Source organism: Mercenaria mercenaria, chromosome 12 (genome assembly GCF_021730395.1).
Source record: "Mercenaria mercenaria strain notata chromosome 12, MADL_Memer_1, whole genome shotgun sequence".
NCBI classification, from domain to species: Eukaryota; Metazoa; Mollusca; class Bivalvia; order Venerida; family Veneridae; genus Mercenaria; species Mercenaria mercenaria.
Window position 1 is genome coordinate 75853680 of NC_069372.1, and position 17835 is coordinate 75871514.

At 36.2% G+C, this 17835-nt stretch overlaps 1 long non-coding RNA gene across 1 annotated transcript; it reads right to left on the minus strand.

The window, feature by feature from the left end:
- Positions 1-352: 352 nt before the first annotated feature.
- On the minus strand, positions 353-6963 carry LOC128547454 (uncharacterized). Its single transcript, XR_008366569.1, has 2 exons — positions 6825-6963; positions 353-1973 (listed from the first exon to the last, which is right to left on the minus strand). It is a non-coding gene; the product is annotated as an uncharacterized LOC128547454 (long non-coding RNA).
- Between the last annotated feature and the right edge of the window lie 10872 nt (positions 6964-17835).

A 17835-nucleotide genomic window follows, 5' to 3' on the forward strand; every position in this document is an offset into this window, starting at 1 on the left:
AAATGGCTACTAGGGTGTTAACAGGCAAATTGTTAAGAAGCACAATGACAGACTTAGGGCGATCACAACAGCTCACATTGTGCTCAGGTGAGCTAAAATCATACAAACTGAAAAGTTACTATTTGGCAACTCACTGTTAACAAGATTGTAACAGACAGACACACATGTGCAAATCTATTTGCATCACGACCGGTTAAAAGCTCAGACTAGGCAGACATATTAGCCTTCTTGTGCAGGCTTGATTTTTTCCTATTTGTGTTAATGTTAATTGTAATTCTGAAATTACTCGCTCTTAGTACCATGCTTGGTAAAACAAATCCTAATTTCGCTTTTATATACACATTACAAAGACTTGCACCACACTTTATTTATTGAATAAACTGTCCACATGTTTAAGTTTTATCTATATACACATTTATGATGATCACAGATCACATAATTTGTTTTATCCATACATGAAATAAAGCTAGCTGAACTGTGAATAACAACTTTTACTAACAGTACTGGATGCTTTGTCAGGCTTGAAATAAGTATTATCAAAATAAAGAAAATGTGACTTGCTTTAATCTGTATTGTACAATGTACCATTTCTCTTGCAACAAAAACAAATAAAAAACTAGAGTTGTCACAGGAGTAACGAATTATACCCCCACAATATGGCCTTATCACAGAACTAAGCCAATGACAAAGCAGCACTTTCTTCAGCTTTGACCTACTGACATCAAATTCAATACAGATCATCTGCTGGTCCAGATCAATCTCCATATGAAGTTTCATGATCCTCCGCCCAAGTGTTCTAAAGTTGTTGTATGGGAAATGTTTAAATGTTTCGGGTCATCCTGACCTTTGGAACTCAAAATCAATACGGGTCATCTGCTGGTCAAGACCAACCTTGTACTAAATTTTGTGATCCTCGTCCCAAGCATTCTGAAGTTACTGTCCGGAAACCGTTTTAAAGAACCAGGTCAGTGTGACCTTGACCTGTGACCTAAACATTAAAAGGGGTCACCTGCTGGTCATAATCAACCTCCCTAACAATTTTCATGATCCTAGGCTCAAGCATTCTCAAGTTATAATCGATTATCCAAAAACTGTTTCACTGTTTTGCGTTATTGTGACCTTGACCTTTGACTGTCTAACCTCAAAGTCGAACTTGACCTGTATTTCATGATATTACACCTGTGTACCAAACTTTATCATCCTAGGCTCAAGGTCTCAAGTTATCATCCGGAAACGGTTCAACTGTTCAGGATCACTGTGACCTTGACCTTTGATCTACTGACCTCAAAGTCAAACGACCTGTATTTTATCACGATACACCTTTCTTACAAAAGCTATGATCCTAGGCCAAAGCGTTCTCAAGTTATCATCCGGAAACCGTTTAACTGTTCAGGGTCACTGTGACCTTGACCTTTGACCTACTGACCCCAAAGTCGAACCTGACCTGTATTTTCTGATGTTACACCTGTGTACCAAAAAATATTTAAATCGGTCAAGCTTTTCATGAGTTATCATCCGGAAACCATGAAAACCAACGGACTGAAAGACAGACAAACTTACTACCACTAAAACTTTGTTTTGTGGGGGTATAACAAAACATTCTCTTTAAAATTTCATGGAAAATATTACTTAAATATAACTATGTTAATTAGTAGACAACCTTTGTAAAATAAACCAGAAAACAATTATCTAAAATAAGATTAATGAAACTTTAGTATGTTTTATGAGCATAACAAAACTAATGTGATAATAGTACTTTATCTCTTAAAGTAACAAAGCTTAGTCAATCACTCCTGTCCTCAAAATAAATTTAGTTTCCAAGTATATCCTGAATTCCTATCTTTAATATTTTTTTATTCAAGTTCCCTAGTTCTTCTGTCTTTTCATATTTTCTGGTGTTTCTTTCTTGCTTTTTAAGTATACTGGTTTTGTTGACCTTCCATTTTGTAGCTGCCTGCTCTCAAGAAGTAAGCCTGTAAAACACAAATCAAACATTGTAAATTGACAAAAAGAGACCCCAACAAAAAAGACATGTTTTCATACTCAAAGCTTTCAGAAAGCAGGCAAACTAAAACAAATATATATAAAATTTCTATTACAAATTGACATTATTCTGAACAATTTGAAATATTTTCAGCTGTTTCAATACAGAGATCACGGTGGGGAAACCAAGAATGCAACGTCATCAGAACCCAGCGCAAATGAGCTGACCACACACAAATTTACGTCGATTCAGGTAAGAAAAGTCTTGTAACTTTTTTATTACCGCAGTTTTCGACTCGAGATAAAGAGCACCGTACCCGGCCTGGAGTATACTATTCTGCGGTAGTGTTCCATGTTGTACGTTTAGCTTGGTTATTGCTCGAAAACGCGAACAGTTGGCAAAGAGGGTATGAGCTGTACCACACTTTTGTCTAAGAAAGTGAGTTTTGATCGTATTTTCGTAAATTGAGGACAGATTTGACGCTCATTTCATATCAGTGACGAGCATAATAGTCAATCATTGTTTTATTCTGCTATTTTCAAGGATATCTGACGATATTTTATTCAAAACAAACAACATTATTAAAATGAGAACATCCACACTGACGACTTTGTTGGAGAACATCCACACTCTTAATTACAATTATTGCAGTTATGCTTCCTAAAAGCTATGTCTTAGGCAGTCAAGCTACGTTGTTCAACAACAAATGTCGTTGGGAAATTAATTCTGGTAAATCAACATTTACTTCCAGTCGTTTATTAACCCGGTAAGTCACATACTGTATGCGGAGCTTAAATTTGTTCACAAAATAATATTAAATACTAAACAGGTAGCCAATAATTAGAAAAATAAATCTTCTCATTTCATTTAAGGTTACGAAGAAGGCCTTGAGAAACAAAAATCAAACAACACCAAATCATAGAAAGAAAGATTTGTTTGACATGAAAATTGAACAGCATGTAAAAGATGTATATTACTTTACGAAACAAGTGTCAGTAAACTGACATAAACATTGAATTCCAGAAAATGACTGCTTATAGGGGCCCCACTTCCGGACAGTCAAACCACTTTAAAAACTCACCATTTTCAAAGAACTGTTACACATGTTCGTTTTGATGCATTTGCAATAGGGTGCGAGTGGTGAAATTTCACATAACAAGGTGGAACACAGTTTTCAGCAATTGTTTATCTTTATTTATTTACAAATGGCATTCATTTTCAAAGGGAAACAACTTTTTCTCGACGATTACTTAAAATAATCGGAAAAAGTTGTCTCTCTTTGAAAATGAATGTCATTTGTACCTAAAGTATTCCGAAAAAGTTGTCTCCCTTTGAAAATGAATGCCATTTGTAAAGAAATAAAGATAAACAATTGCTGAAAACTGTGTTCCATCTTGTTATGCGAAATTTCACCACTCGCACGCTATTGCAAATGCATCAAAACGAACATGTGTAACAGTTCTTTAAAAATGGTGAGTTTTTAAAGGCGTTTAACTGTCCGGTGTGGAGCCCCTTTAGGCAGTCCTTTTCCGGAATTCAATGTTTTTATCAGTCTACTGACACTAGTTTCGTAAAGTAATATACATGCTTTACATGCTGTTCAATTTTCATGTCAAACAACTCTTTCTTTCTATGATTTAGTGTTGTTTGAGTGTTAAGTGCTGTGTGGCGGCCGTAAAAAGTCGCCCCGACTTCATCTCAGTGTTGTTATATTTTCTGGTCCTTCAGGATCATTGATTTCAACTCATTTAGATTTGAAGATTGAATACTGCTTAAGCCGGTGCTAGGGGGCGTGGGCAGTGTTGCATTTTCCATTACTGCTCATGAACAGACTCAATCAAACCGAGCCTGCAATTTTCACTGTTTGCTTTGTTTTCGGTGCTTCCGAGGGATCTACTTTCCAGATTTTATTTTTTGTTTCTCAAGGCCAGATTCTCATCCTTAAATAATTTTGGCACCAATTACATATGCGAGATAACAAAGTATATGTAAATTTCTTTTGCCAAACCACAAACCTATACTTAAACACCCTTATAATTTTCCTGGCTGAACTACTATTAATGAACAATATGGCTCAAGCTCTATAAAATAGTTTGAAATTATTAAGATCTTCTAATATCAAAAAGTGTCCGCAACTAGTAAATTTATTAATACAGTTGTAACAGTATTTAATGTTTGAAATTATTTTTTGTCCAATAGCATTGCAGTACATTTTAAATTATGGGAAATTTATTTTAATAAATCAGCATTTGATTGAAGTGCGATATTAGGGGCTAAGCTTCAGCCAGAAAACCTGCTCTGCGGGATCACTTAAGACAGTCACAGCGGAGAGAGAAAACCAAGGATGTGAGGAGTGTGGAAAGGTGTATAAATACTGACGAAAGTTGAAGGCGTCACATGAAAATCTTTCCCGTATGTTGCCTAAGGTAGTTCTACAAGTTCTGATCCATTTGTTTTTCTTCACTGATTTAAAATTCGATTAAACTCCGATTTTTTCCAAATTATAGAATAAACTTGCAACTTTTGGCAAATGTAAATTGATAGTGTCATGTGATTTTTTCTGCTTAACAAAATGTTTTGACCTTAAGTAACTTTTTGTAATATGTGCCTATAGGAATTAAATCATCTTTTCAAAAGTAAATTGTCCCCAATGAAGCTTTTAATGAATCTTCTCAGTCGAAAATATAAGCTACGGTCTTACGTGTGCCTTTATTTTAGTTTATACAGAATTCATTTTAGGTCGATTGTGAAGGAAGTTCTACAACTTATATTATTCACTCTCGACCCCTCATTCCTGATAGGATCAATCTCCACGAGGGTATGAGAGAAGAGGCCAGTTTCCCTTTTAATGCTGAGCGCCAAGTAAGGCAGCTACTGATACCATTCTTCACGTCTTTGGTATGACGCGGCCGGGGATCGAACCCACGACCTCGCGCGCTCGAAGCGGACGCTCTACCACTAGGCTATAGACGTTGCCTTTATTTTAAGAGATCAGCGCATTTCAAGCTGATTTAAAGACACTATTTAGAACTATTTAATGTTCGAACAATTTTAATATCACGTTTTATCTTTAGAAATATAATATTGTTGTCATGGGATTGCCATTCAATAAATGAATTTCGGTTCCGTATGCAGAACCCAGGCTTTAGTCTACGCAATGATAATACATGTACATTGTATGCCTTTCTGCCGGTTTATCAAATGTGCATAATCACCTTAAGTGATAATGCCCTTTTTATGTATAAGGTTGGATTGTATTTGATATTTGAAAGAGACTTCCATTTGCTGAAATAAGATTTAAAATATCTTAGTTATAATATTTAGTTAAAGTACTAACTATCCGTCTATTTGCTTTGAAACTTTGTTTGCAGGACTTTTATGCAAATTTGTCTTGTTATCTTAAAATATTTTTTTTCCTAAGATGCAACCAATCTGAACACCGTGTCCTTATGCCACACTATACACAGAGATTAATGTTAGCCTAACATGTGCTCAGCCATTGCCATATGATTAGGCAGATCTATTTTAACTGGTCTAGACTCGAGGTAAATGGTTAGAACTGCTGATTGTATGTATAGACGACACTGGTTGTTGAACAACATAGCTTGACTGCCTAAGACATAGCTTTTAGGAAGCATAACTGCAATAATGGTAATTAAGAGTGTGGATGTTCTCCAACAAAGTCGTCAGTGTGGATGTTCTCATTTTAATAATGTTGTTTGTTTTGAATAAAATATCGTCAGATATCCTTGTAAATAGCAAAATAAAACAGTGGTTGACTATTATGCTCGTCACTGATATTAAATGAGCGTCAAATCTGTCCTCATTTCACGAAAATACGATCAAAACTCACTTTCTTAGACAAAAGTGTGGTACAGCTCATACCCTCTTTGCCAACTGTTCGTGTTTTCGAGCAAAAACCAAGCTATACGTACAACATGGAACACTACCGCAGAATAGTATACTCCAGGCCGGGTACGGTGCTCTTTATCTCGAGTCGAAAGCTGCAGTAATAAAAAAGTTACAAGACTTTTCTTACCTGAATCGACGTAAATTTGTGTGTGGCCAGCTCATTTGCGCTGCTTTTTGATGACGTTGCATTCTTGGTTTCCCCACCGTGGAGATGGCCAAAGTTTTTCCTAAATAAGTCTATGTAAACCATATGACCAAAGGGCAGGGCCATATTTGACCCAAGGGGGATAATCTGAACTAACTTGGTAGAGGAACTTGCTTTTAACCGAAACAGAATGGCTAAGGCAATTTTGGTAGAGGGTCACCCAGAGATCATTTCCATAAAATATTTTTGAAATCCAGCTAACAATTTCTGACAAGAAATCATTTTCAAAGTTTTTCTTTTCGGTTGCCATGGCAACCAGAATTCTATATGGAATCAAATTCTTTGGGCAATTTTGAAAGAGGACCACCCAATGATCATTCCTGTGAAGTTTGGTGTAAATCTGCCCAGTGGTTCTGAAGAAAAAGATTTTTTACAAACTGTTGACACACGACGGACATCAAGCGGTCACAAAAGCTCACCTTGTCACTGTGACAGGTGAGCTAATAACTGTTTAAATTTGCATACATGTACACAATTTTATGGTTTTGTCCAGAAATGCTTTTTCATTCAGATATCATATCATGGATTTTCATATCAAGAAAATGAAATGGAGTCTTTACTTTTTCCTTGATCATGTTGATGTTTGATTCTGTGCACTGACGCAACCACAAAAATCTGTCCACACAAATACTAATGATTTTACAGTATACCATGCTTTTTGAATGATTGAAACTGCTTCCTACAGCTGCAACTATAAAGAAAAAGAAAGACAGAAATAAATACCTTATGAACTGCAAGCAAGTGGTTTCAGTCTGTCAACAAGAACATTGGAGCACTCTTAGCAGTACAACAATACTCTGTATAATAGACCATATCTATAACCCCAGTGTTCATTTTAGGGAAAAAGCATTCTGTGACCGAGATGCCTGAAAATAGTGAAAAGTGAGCAAATTAAGAAAACATGGACAAGCAACTGTTTTGAACTTTCTAAGGTCTAACATCTTTTTGGCAAAAGCTGGTTTTTTTTCAATTTTCATGCCAATAAGATGAACCCAATTATAACGATGGCATGGCGGGAGAAATTCGTTAAATAAAACTTTTTTTCAATGAAAATAAAACAGTAGCAAATTTTGTCAAAATGTATAATGAAACAATGTAAATGCGTTAAAAAATTTCAGTTTTGAAAAAATATCACTGTATGGGTTTGTTTACACGACTGATCAGCCAGAACAGCCAAACATTACTTTATCCCAGTGAATTCCATGTACTTCTTTGACTTGGTGGTCTATGACCTTCAGTTTGCTCAATATCATTAAAAGGCAAAAACAGCCTGGTAAAGTAGCAAGAAGAATTTGTTCTGCCTTGGAATTGAATGCATCGAAACAGTCTTCCAACAACTAATGTGAGCGGCTTCGGTTTGCATTTGCAGAGCTCAAATTTCACTTTTTTGACCAATTGCAAATTTTAGCACGTAGCTTTTTTTTTCTTGTTGCTAAATCTGAAAATCTACTTGCAAATTTAGACTTTCAATTAAAAATGTTAGAATATCCTAAAAAATCATGCTAGAACATCAATATTGCTTGCATGGTTTTCCTAGACGTACAATTTTGTGCGTTTTAGCAAAAAATGACTCTCAAAGTAATTCGGAACGCATCACTGATGGCGTAACTTAACTACTGGCTGAAACTACGGCAACGCAAATTTTCGTACCCAGTATTATAAGTAAGTACCGATTCAACCGTATGTACGAAGTAGTAACGTAGCCTGCATTCTAGATTTAATTATCAGATAGACCTCTGCATCTCTTTATTCAGTAAGCCATTCAACAAACAAGAGCACCTCCAAGCAGAGGATGGGAGCTAAATTTAAAGAACTTGACTGTTGAAGCCCAACGGACAGGAACAACAAAAAAGGAGAAATTCCAAAAAAAAATAATTTCTAAGTCTACAAAAAATTCTTACCAGGTAAAGTTATGTCAAAATACATCTAAAAATTGGATGTACTATCCATGTTGTACCACAGAAAAGTGGTCTTGGTTTTTCCCTACGGCCAATAATAAAAAAGTTTCAAAATAAGCTATTTATAGTAACAAAAAAGGGAAGTAATTAAAAAAAAATTATTGTAAGAGAACAAAAAGGGATCTGCCAAATAAATACAAAGAGTACTGCAATGCAGAGCAATATACATAAAGCAAAGTCATATATGACCTTTGACCCCTAAGTGTGACCTTGACCTTGGAGCGAGTAATCCAAAACATGCGCTCTGCATGTCGCCTCAGTCTGGTGAATATTTGTGCCAAGTTTCTTTGAAATTATTCAAGCAGTTCAAGAGTTACAGAGCGGACACGAAAAACACTCATATGACTTTTCACGAATTTAATTTAGTCTCCTAAGTGTGACATTGACCTTGAATCTAGTCATCCGAAACAAGTGCTCTGCACGTCGTCTCAGTGTAGTGAACATTTGTGTCAAGTTTCTTTGAAATCCTTCAAGGGGTTCAAGAGTTACAAGCGGACACGAAATTGCTAACGGACGGACACCGGGACCATAACATTATACGTCCCTTCGGACATATAAAAATGGCTAACCAACAAAAGATGTCGTGTTTTCTGTTATCTGCAAGTGGGGAAAACACTGTCACTGCCTTGTCCTCAAATGAAAGCGAATCTACAAACATTAACAAAAACCGCAACAATTTTGACTATTATCTGTATTAAATTTTGCAAAATAAATCGTGTGAAATTTCTGTCTACATTATATCCATGAAATCCACTCGCATTTAGCGAGTGCAAAATTTGAGCCCTGTCATTTGTGACAAGTAATTACATCTTCTGCATGATTGTGGTTCGAATCTGACTAACTCTTAAACTCTTGTTAAAAGCATTTAAATTTTATGGAACAGTTTGAATTCAATTCCCTCATAATTCTGACCAACTAATCGAGCATGCTCATACAGTTTCAATAAATCAATAAGTGTTCCTCAACCTGTACATTGTGCTATGCATTCTTGGAAAAATAATTAAATAGATAAATAAGTTTTATAAATGGAGATAATATTAAATCACCATGATTTACGCATTTAACTAGCATGCTTTTTAAATCACATTAGGAAAAAAATGGTAGCCTGGTCGAGGTTGTATCTGCGGCAAATCAGTAGCACGAGCTGAAATTCTGTAGTCATTGGCTATTGAACTACTTCTAATTTCGAACACTGTGCATTCACGTAATTAATCAGATGTGCGAAATTACTGGTTTAAATTATTTCTTACAGAAAAGCTGGTTAACGAGGTCAAATTTGTGTCCAGTCATGAAAAATAATGTTGTACATGCAAAATTCTGAGAACATGAAAAACACCTTTTAAAATCTGTATATTTTTCTATGTTATGTACATGTTTTGCTTACAAATATATATAAATGGGAACACTGCAAAACATTGAAGTGCACTGCAAAACACTGAAGTGTCACACGTGCTGCCCCACCCGCAACCGTTAGTAACAGGATCAGTTTCTTTTTTTGCATATTTCCTCATCAGTCCAAAATTAGCTAAAATATTTCAGCTGTCACGGATCTCTGAGCTGAAATGAATCCCGTATTGAAACTTAACCAAGAATCGTGGCAGATTTAGTCTGTCATGTTAAAATTATTTAAAACTAAATGCCATGGACTCACCTTTTACTTTAAAATATTTCTTGTCCATTTTTCTTTTGATCCGACACAAAATAAACCATACAACAAATTCTGAACATTATGCACACAAGTTCCAAATGGGTACCACTGTCTGCTATATTTTGGCTGCCATTGCAGTTGTGACTTTAAATTATCTGGGCAGGCTTCATTTTCGGAAACAATACGGCTGAAAAGAATTGTTATTTATTGATCTGCTCAGTGAATTAAAAACCTTCTAAGTAATGTGTTACATGAACTTTGAACACATTGAAAACAGTAATATTTATAATTCAATAAAATTCAAGAATGCAAAATACTGCAGTATTGATCTTCATTTAATTGCAATAAACTTTGCATACATCATCAGTTCCTCAAGATAGTTGGTGCAAGATGTTGTGGTTCAGAACTGGTTAGGTATCCAAATGGGGTTACACCGTAACTTAATAGACACAACCATCAGAAAATCTAAAAATACCATCAGCCAGTTTTGTTCAAAACTGCACTTTTTATGCTTTAAACACGACCAGTGATGTTAGAAATCAACTTACTGCTGCTCTAAAGGCATAACCCCCTTATTTGTATTCATTTTTTGACACAAAAATAATTTCCGAAAAGTCTCAATAAAAAATATTCAAAAAAAAAAAAAAAAAAAAAAAAAAAAATTCCGACCTACTGGCTAGCGTCCACTCCTACAACCGGACACTTTTGGAATATTTTTCAAGACAGCTCGGGAAATAGATATATCTAGTGGTTGAAATTTCACGTGAACAAAGCTAGGTTCTCCTCCCAACTAAAGAGCTAATTTGTTTACTTCTAAAATTAGGTCAAGTACTTTTTCGAGGCCCGAACGAATGGCCACCGAACCATGTTGTTTTAAGGTCTAACAGTACCATGTTTCTAGACAGCGAGTTGTCAGTTTATTGATTTTCAATTTACAGTTTGTGTTTAACACTGAATTAATCTTTATTTTCAACCAAGGGAAAGTAGTCGTACAGTGCCTTAGAATTGTATGAATTACCTCTCTTGAATCTATAAATTTGATCGTATCTCTCCCGACCCAATCTTTTAAAATTTTACTTTTCGACATGGATATTCTGATATGAAAATATGTTTTAGGGTGTATTAAAATTATGCACTAAATTATCAATGCTGTATTTCCCCGTCGATTTAAGCGTTTACTTAACGTCTCGTCTGCTTACCTCAAATTTGCATGGGACCTTTAGGGGCCTCACGGAAATACTGCGCATGCGCATCGCGCCACTTCCGACTTTCCCCTGACATGTTAACATGCTTCGTGAGTGCAGACGAAATGAAATGTAGCATTTCTTGTGAAAAACTTAAATTTAACTGTTGTTTCTTTGATATGTTGTTGAAAATAAAAGCGTCCATTTGATCGTAAACCGATTAGCAAAGTAAAGACCGAAATAAAGCATTTACGGGACTGTCCGGTTTGGTGGTCGGCAGCCAGTACCTACCCTAATTTTTTTGAGCATGTTACTGGAAACAAAGAATTTTTTGTTTTAGGCCTAAGTACACCAAAATCTGCAAGACGTCGATCCCTATATACATGTACACAGCACAGCTCACGGGCAACTTAATTACTGTGTATGCAGTGAGCCATAAGAAATAGTAATCTAAAGAGCCCATCTCGAATTTATAAATAAATAAAAATGTATAATACAGAATTTCAATCTTTTACGGGTGGGGTATTTGTTTGAAAATTAATTACTCACGTTTCTAAAAATGTCAACTGGTACAACCATGCACATGCTGTACTGGAGTGCCGTCCATATTCTATATAAAAGTAGAATAATTCCATCAATCAGTCATGATCATGCATGCAATTGCAAGTAAAATCACGGATTTCTTAAAATTCAATATTGTGACTGTGAGTAACAGACAAGTTCCAAGAAATTTAAGTACCGGAAAGGAATTAAAATACAAACTGAAAAGCGACACAAAGGTGAATCTATTCTATCATTGCCCGAACAGAAGAACTCGTTGGAGATAGATTTTGTGTATTCCAATTTTTAAAATGTCGGCGGCAGTAAATCAGTATCTGAACTGTAAATCAATATAAAGATTAAAATGTTCAAGACATAGGCGGCGTTTAAAAATGCTACTCAGTAATGAATAGAACATGTTTGTATTACAGTACCATTGTAGTCATGTTAGCGGCTGATTAGCTTGTGACGCAACAAACCTAACAGCTTACTTCGAATATTCTTTCGTGTCGCAGACATCTTATTGTGCGGATATTGCGTTTGGCCTACTGATCTGATGGACGCTTTTAACATTAACGAAGACCGTGATATCCCGAATTTCATCAGGGTCGTCGCACGCCCATGGTCTAAACCGGAACTCCATATTTTTTTATTTGGATAGTATGTGTTGTTTGGATTACCTCGTATGTTACCGTAGTGAGATTCGATCCCGATTTTCGTCGCTTCGCGACGAAAATCGATAGGATCGATTCCCTATCAAGTTATGGTTGTACTTCTAGCAAAGATAGAATAGCAGGGAAGCCAGACTTCATACTAAACTACACTATTAAATTATGGTTGTACTGCAAGCAAAGATAGAATAGCAGGGAAGCCAGACTTCATACTAAACTACACTATCAAGTTATGGTTGTACTTCAAGCAAAGATAGAATAGCTTCACTCCCAATGTGTACATATTTTCTTCATGTTCTTATGGAATGATTTTTTTCATAGAGATATAGCCCTTTGATTATTCAGCATTAGTAAACAATGTGTCTAGTCAATGAATTCCACTTTTATTCTTTTAATGTGCTATAATCATAATAATCATAATCATATTGGAGAGCATCCATTGGTTTTACTGATATTTTCTTGTTTAGACAAGTGAAAGAGTGGCCAGACTATCATAATGGCAAGGTTAAAAACTGGCAAGGTAGCCAAACAAAGTCATGGTGAAAGACTAGCAGAGGAATATCCAGACTGCTTTAATGCCAAAGTCAAAGACTAGATGGGGAGTAGCAAGACTGTCACATTGTCATAGGCAAAGACTAGCAGGGGAGTAGCAAGTCATAATATCAAGGTCAAAGACTAACAGAAGTGTAGTCAGAAAACGTCATGGTAAAAGACTAGCAGAAGAATGGCCAGATTGCCACATTGTCATAGGGAAAGACTAGCAAAGGAATAGCAAAACTGTCTTTAATGTCAAGGGCAAAATATTGTTTTGTTGGGTTTAACGTCGACTTTTCAGCTTTAATGGTGAAAGACTAGCGGAGGAGTAGCTAAATTGTCTTAATGTCAAAGTCAAAAACCAAGCAGAGAAATAACCAGCTTGTCTTAATGTCAAGGTCAAAATACTAGCAGAAGAGTAGTCAGACTGTCTTGATGCCAAGGTCAAAGACTAGCAGGAAACTAGCCAGATTGTATTAAATGTCAAGGTCAAAAGAGGAGTAGCAAGACTGTTTTAATGCCAAGGTCAAAGACTAGCAGAGGTGTAGCCAAACTGTTTTTATGCCAAGGTCAAAGACTAGCAGGAGACTATAGCCAGACTGTGTTAAATGTCAAGGTCAAAAGACTAACAGAAAAGTAGCCAGACTGTCTTGATGCCAAGGTCAAAGACTAGCAGGAGACTACAGCCAGACTGTCTTAAATGTCAAGGTCAAAAAACTAGCAGAAAAGTAGCCAGACTGTCCTGATGCCAAGGTCAAAGATTAGCAGGAGACTATAGCCAGACTGTCTTAAATGTCAAGGTCAAAAGACTAGTAGAGAATTAGGCAGACTGTCTTAATGTCAAGGTCAAAAAATAGCAGAGGAGTAGCTAAATTAACTTGGTGTCAAGGTCAAAGACTAGTAAAGAAGTAGACAGACTCTTAATGCCTTAGACTTTACTATCAAGGTGTGGTTTACTTTCCCTATTTTTTATACTAGTAAAGCAGTAGCCAGTCTTTCTTACAAACAATTGATATAATCGACATTCTGCAGAGCCCGCCCGCTTAGCTCAGTAGGTAAGAGCGTTGGTCTACGGATCTCAGGGTCGCGAGTTCGATTCTCGGGCGGGGCGTATGTTCTCCGTGACTATTTGATAAACGACATTGTGTCTGAAATCATTAGTCCTCCACCTCTGATTCATGACTTATGGTTGTAGGTCAAAGGTCAAGGTCACTATTGAAGGTCAAGTACAAATTGTTTCCGCTTCATAACTTTTATATGCATTGGTGGATTATCTTTGTGCTTTAAATAAATGTTCCCGATGATGAGACAATGTGTCATTACATGATCTATGCTTATCGATTAAAGGTCAAGGTCACTGTTTAAGGTCAGGTGAAAATTTGTTGCCACACCATAACGTTTAGTTGCAGTTAAGAATTTTTATTACTACACAGATATGTTACCCATGGTTAGACTGTGTGTCACACACACGACCCTTGGTTGTCAGTCAAAGGTCAAGGTCACTGTTGAAAGTTTCTCAATGTAGGGGACTTCTGTGTAGCCAGAGCAATACTCGGTCACTTGTTTGATATAGTTTGATTAAAACTGTTAACATTTTTAACTGAAGATACTGCTGCAGATTTATGGAATCAAGACCCATTAGGCAATATCATTATAAATGTAAGTTTTTGTTACTTGAACTAGCAGAAGATAAAGAGAACTACTGAATGGAATTGAGAATATTCAAATTATTTAATTTTAAAGTTAATGGACATATTAAGTTGTCTTGAAATTTCATGAAATTATGATTCTGCAAATATTCAATTTTTATTGTCATTAGCTGCTCACCTGAACAGGGTTAGTTTTTAGTATAGGTGGATGGTTCGACATACATTGTCCATCCTCATGTGCCAACATTTTTGTTTAAACAACTTCACCTCTGAAATTGTTCGTCAGAATTACACTATATTTGTTTGTAGCATCCTGGCACGGACCTGATGGATCTCCGTGAAACAAGTGAGATGATGCGCATCGCACATGAACTTGGTCTGTAGATCAAAGGTCAAGGATACAAACTGAGTCTGTCCTTTTGTATTTTGTGTCTAGAGCACAACTTCAAGACCTTTCCAAGGTATTGACGATGTTATACTCGGAATAAAGATGGCAGTTATGCAGTGATTTGAGGTGTGAAACAATCCACATAACTCACCCCCTCCGCCACACACACACACATTTACCACCTGTACTCGACCCATCCTCCTAAAAAAGAAAAACAAATCATTTTCAGTTTCTTGTGCGTTAGTATTCCACCATCGCTGCTGTACAAGACCCCCATCCCCCTACCCACTGCCACATTACATCTCCACTCCTACACACTCACACCGCAGACATTGTTTTAAATTTCTCTTAAAATTTTACTTCCTCCTCCTCTGATCTAGAACTTCGGGAGTATATTGCCTCACTTTGCGTTGCTCTTGTTTATTTATTATTTCAAATTTGTTTAGCACCCCTTTTATGATAAACACATTCAAAGGTGCTTTACATACATACATACATACATAAATACAGACAAAGACATTCACTTATAGGTGATAAATATATCTTCTACCATTGCAGATACAGAACACCTTGAAAAGAGGGACAGGGTGAGATAAAGCCACCCAGAACAGAGATACAGAGCAATTTTAGATCCAGGCATGTCTAGTTAACGTTGTCTAGCTCTGTGTGAATAGGCAGTCTGATGTTTTCAGGTGGGCTGTATAGAGCACCGATACGGAAGTACCAGTACTGGCCTCTTAGTTGGTTAGGTGACATTCACAAGTATCACAGACATTTCCATTGCCTGGCAGGATTTGAACCCAGACCTCTGGATTAACAGTCAACTATGTTATAACCAGACAACCAAGACACCCATGTAGCTCAAGACATTTCAACAACAGATATAACTTGCTTTGCAGTAAAGTCTAGAATGACAGTGGAACATTGAACATTTAAGTCAGTACAAGCAAATCTCCTCAACATAATTCCAGAATGATTTTCCTTTTGAACAGAATGAATCTTGTTGCAGATGAGTTATTAAAAGTAAAATTCTTTCTTTTCAGATTTTGAGAGTGTTCTTTCTACCTTTAGCTATAACATATATAGCATAAGTCATGTCTTGAAGTGCCTGATACTGATCAAGCTACAAGTCCTACCCTTTATGACTGAGCAGGGTCGGTACAGAAACGAACCAAGAACTGTGTGTTCTGAAGTACTTATGTGTAAAATAATGTGTGTTGACTTGCAAGTATTTTAGTTCTAGTGTATAGAATAAAGTGTATTGTTTCTAAGTTACATTTTAAAGAAATTGTTACATTTAAGTGCAACAGATGGCACTAGAGTGATAAAACCTTTCGTCTTGAATATAGTGATAATGATAAATGTTTCTCGTTTTTTTATTAAGATTTATCTTAAGTAATTATGGAAATATATAATAAAAATGTTAAAAAAACACATGTGTCAGTATATTTGTTTTAACATAAAATGGCAAAAACTTGGTAGGAAAACAGGAGGAGATAGCTACATACCATCTCCATGTGCTGTTAATTTTGTCTTCAACAAATTCATGGCGGGAACCCTGACATGGTAGCTCATACTATAAGAATCTTTCACTGGTTGCGGAGACTCGTTACCGCCTAAACAGTTACCCTCGTGCCGGATATTCCCATCCTTACCCGCTGCCAGTGATTGATTCTTTGTCTTGCATGCCTTATTCTTCAATTTGTAGAAGATATAAAGAAAAACGAAGGTTTTTCTTTAAGGCGCTATTTTGTTAAAGTAGCGTATGAATTTATGTATTCATTCATAAATTATAGCACGTGAGTCATCTTACACCCCTTGGTGTAAGATGAGTTTTTCTAGCACCGGAAAAGCACGGGAAAATCCCGGCATGCAAGAAAAGCACGGGAAAATCCTGTCCGGCATGCAAGAAAAGCATTTATTGCTCGGTTTCCATACTGCAGTGTTTAGAATACCGACATTATACATGACATGTAGCGTTGTATAGTGGTGCTCTACCAACATTGTTCAAGTCATGCCCCGTGGCCCCGCCCCAGGGTTCACTTTTTTACATAGACTTATATAAGAAAAACTTTAAAAATCTTCTTCTCTTTCTGATATTGCTATAGTTTTATAAGGGTATCATCTTGATCAGGTCATTCAGTATTTAGGCCTTTCTTGAGAATCATTTATCTCAGATTAAATGCAATGAAAAAAATAGTAACAAAGTTTAAGTATGTTTATTGGTCAAAGGAGAAAATCTTTGACCTGTTTACCTTTTATAGCTTTTTCATATCATCAGTCATTCTTCATATTGTTTTCAATGTCACATGTATCTCAGGTTTGATTTGTTAGGTACTTCTTTTGGTTTGCTGTCATGCATACTTGTTGGGATTTTCTTTTTGCCTTTTAACACTTTAATCATTGATTATAAGAAGATGATTTTATATCGTAAATTTATACCTTCTATACAATAGTTTGGAGAAAGCTCTGTATATGATATTGAGAGAGTCAGTATTCCTCGGCAATGAGAAATTTTGTGCTACTGTTTGATCCACCATTCGTGTAATAAGGATTTTCCTTGAATACTCAACACTGCAATGAATCAGAATACTCAACACTGCAATGAATCAGAATACTCGACGCTGCAATGAATCAGAATACTCAACACTGCAATGAATCAGAATACTCAACACTGCAATGAATCAGAATACTCAACACTGCAATGAATCAGAATACTCGACACTGCAATGAATCAGAATACTCAACACTGCAATGAATCATTTGAAACTTTCAAAAGGTCCTATTACTACCAATATTTTAGCTCACCTGAGAAAGAAGTGCTCAGGTTGAGCTATTGTGATCACTCATTTATTCGTCTGTCAGTCGTCCATCTGTCCGTTTGTCAACACTTTTCTTCAGATTACATCTCCTCTAAAACTACTGGTCAGAATTGCTCTAATCTTGGTCAGTAGCTTCCTGGCATAGTTTTCTGTCATTTTTGTTAAAATATTTCAGCTTACCCCCTTTAAGGAGCCACCAGAGCTAAAAATATAAAAACATTTTAAGTGACCTCCCAACGAACCGCTTAATTGATCTTTGTTAAACTTGGTATGTAGCATCATAAAAAGATCCTCTCCAGTTTTCTTCAAATAAGGGTGCCTGGCCCCTTTAAGGGGATGC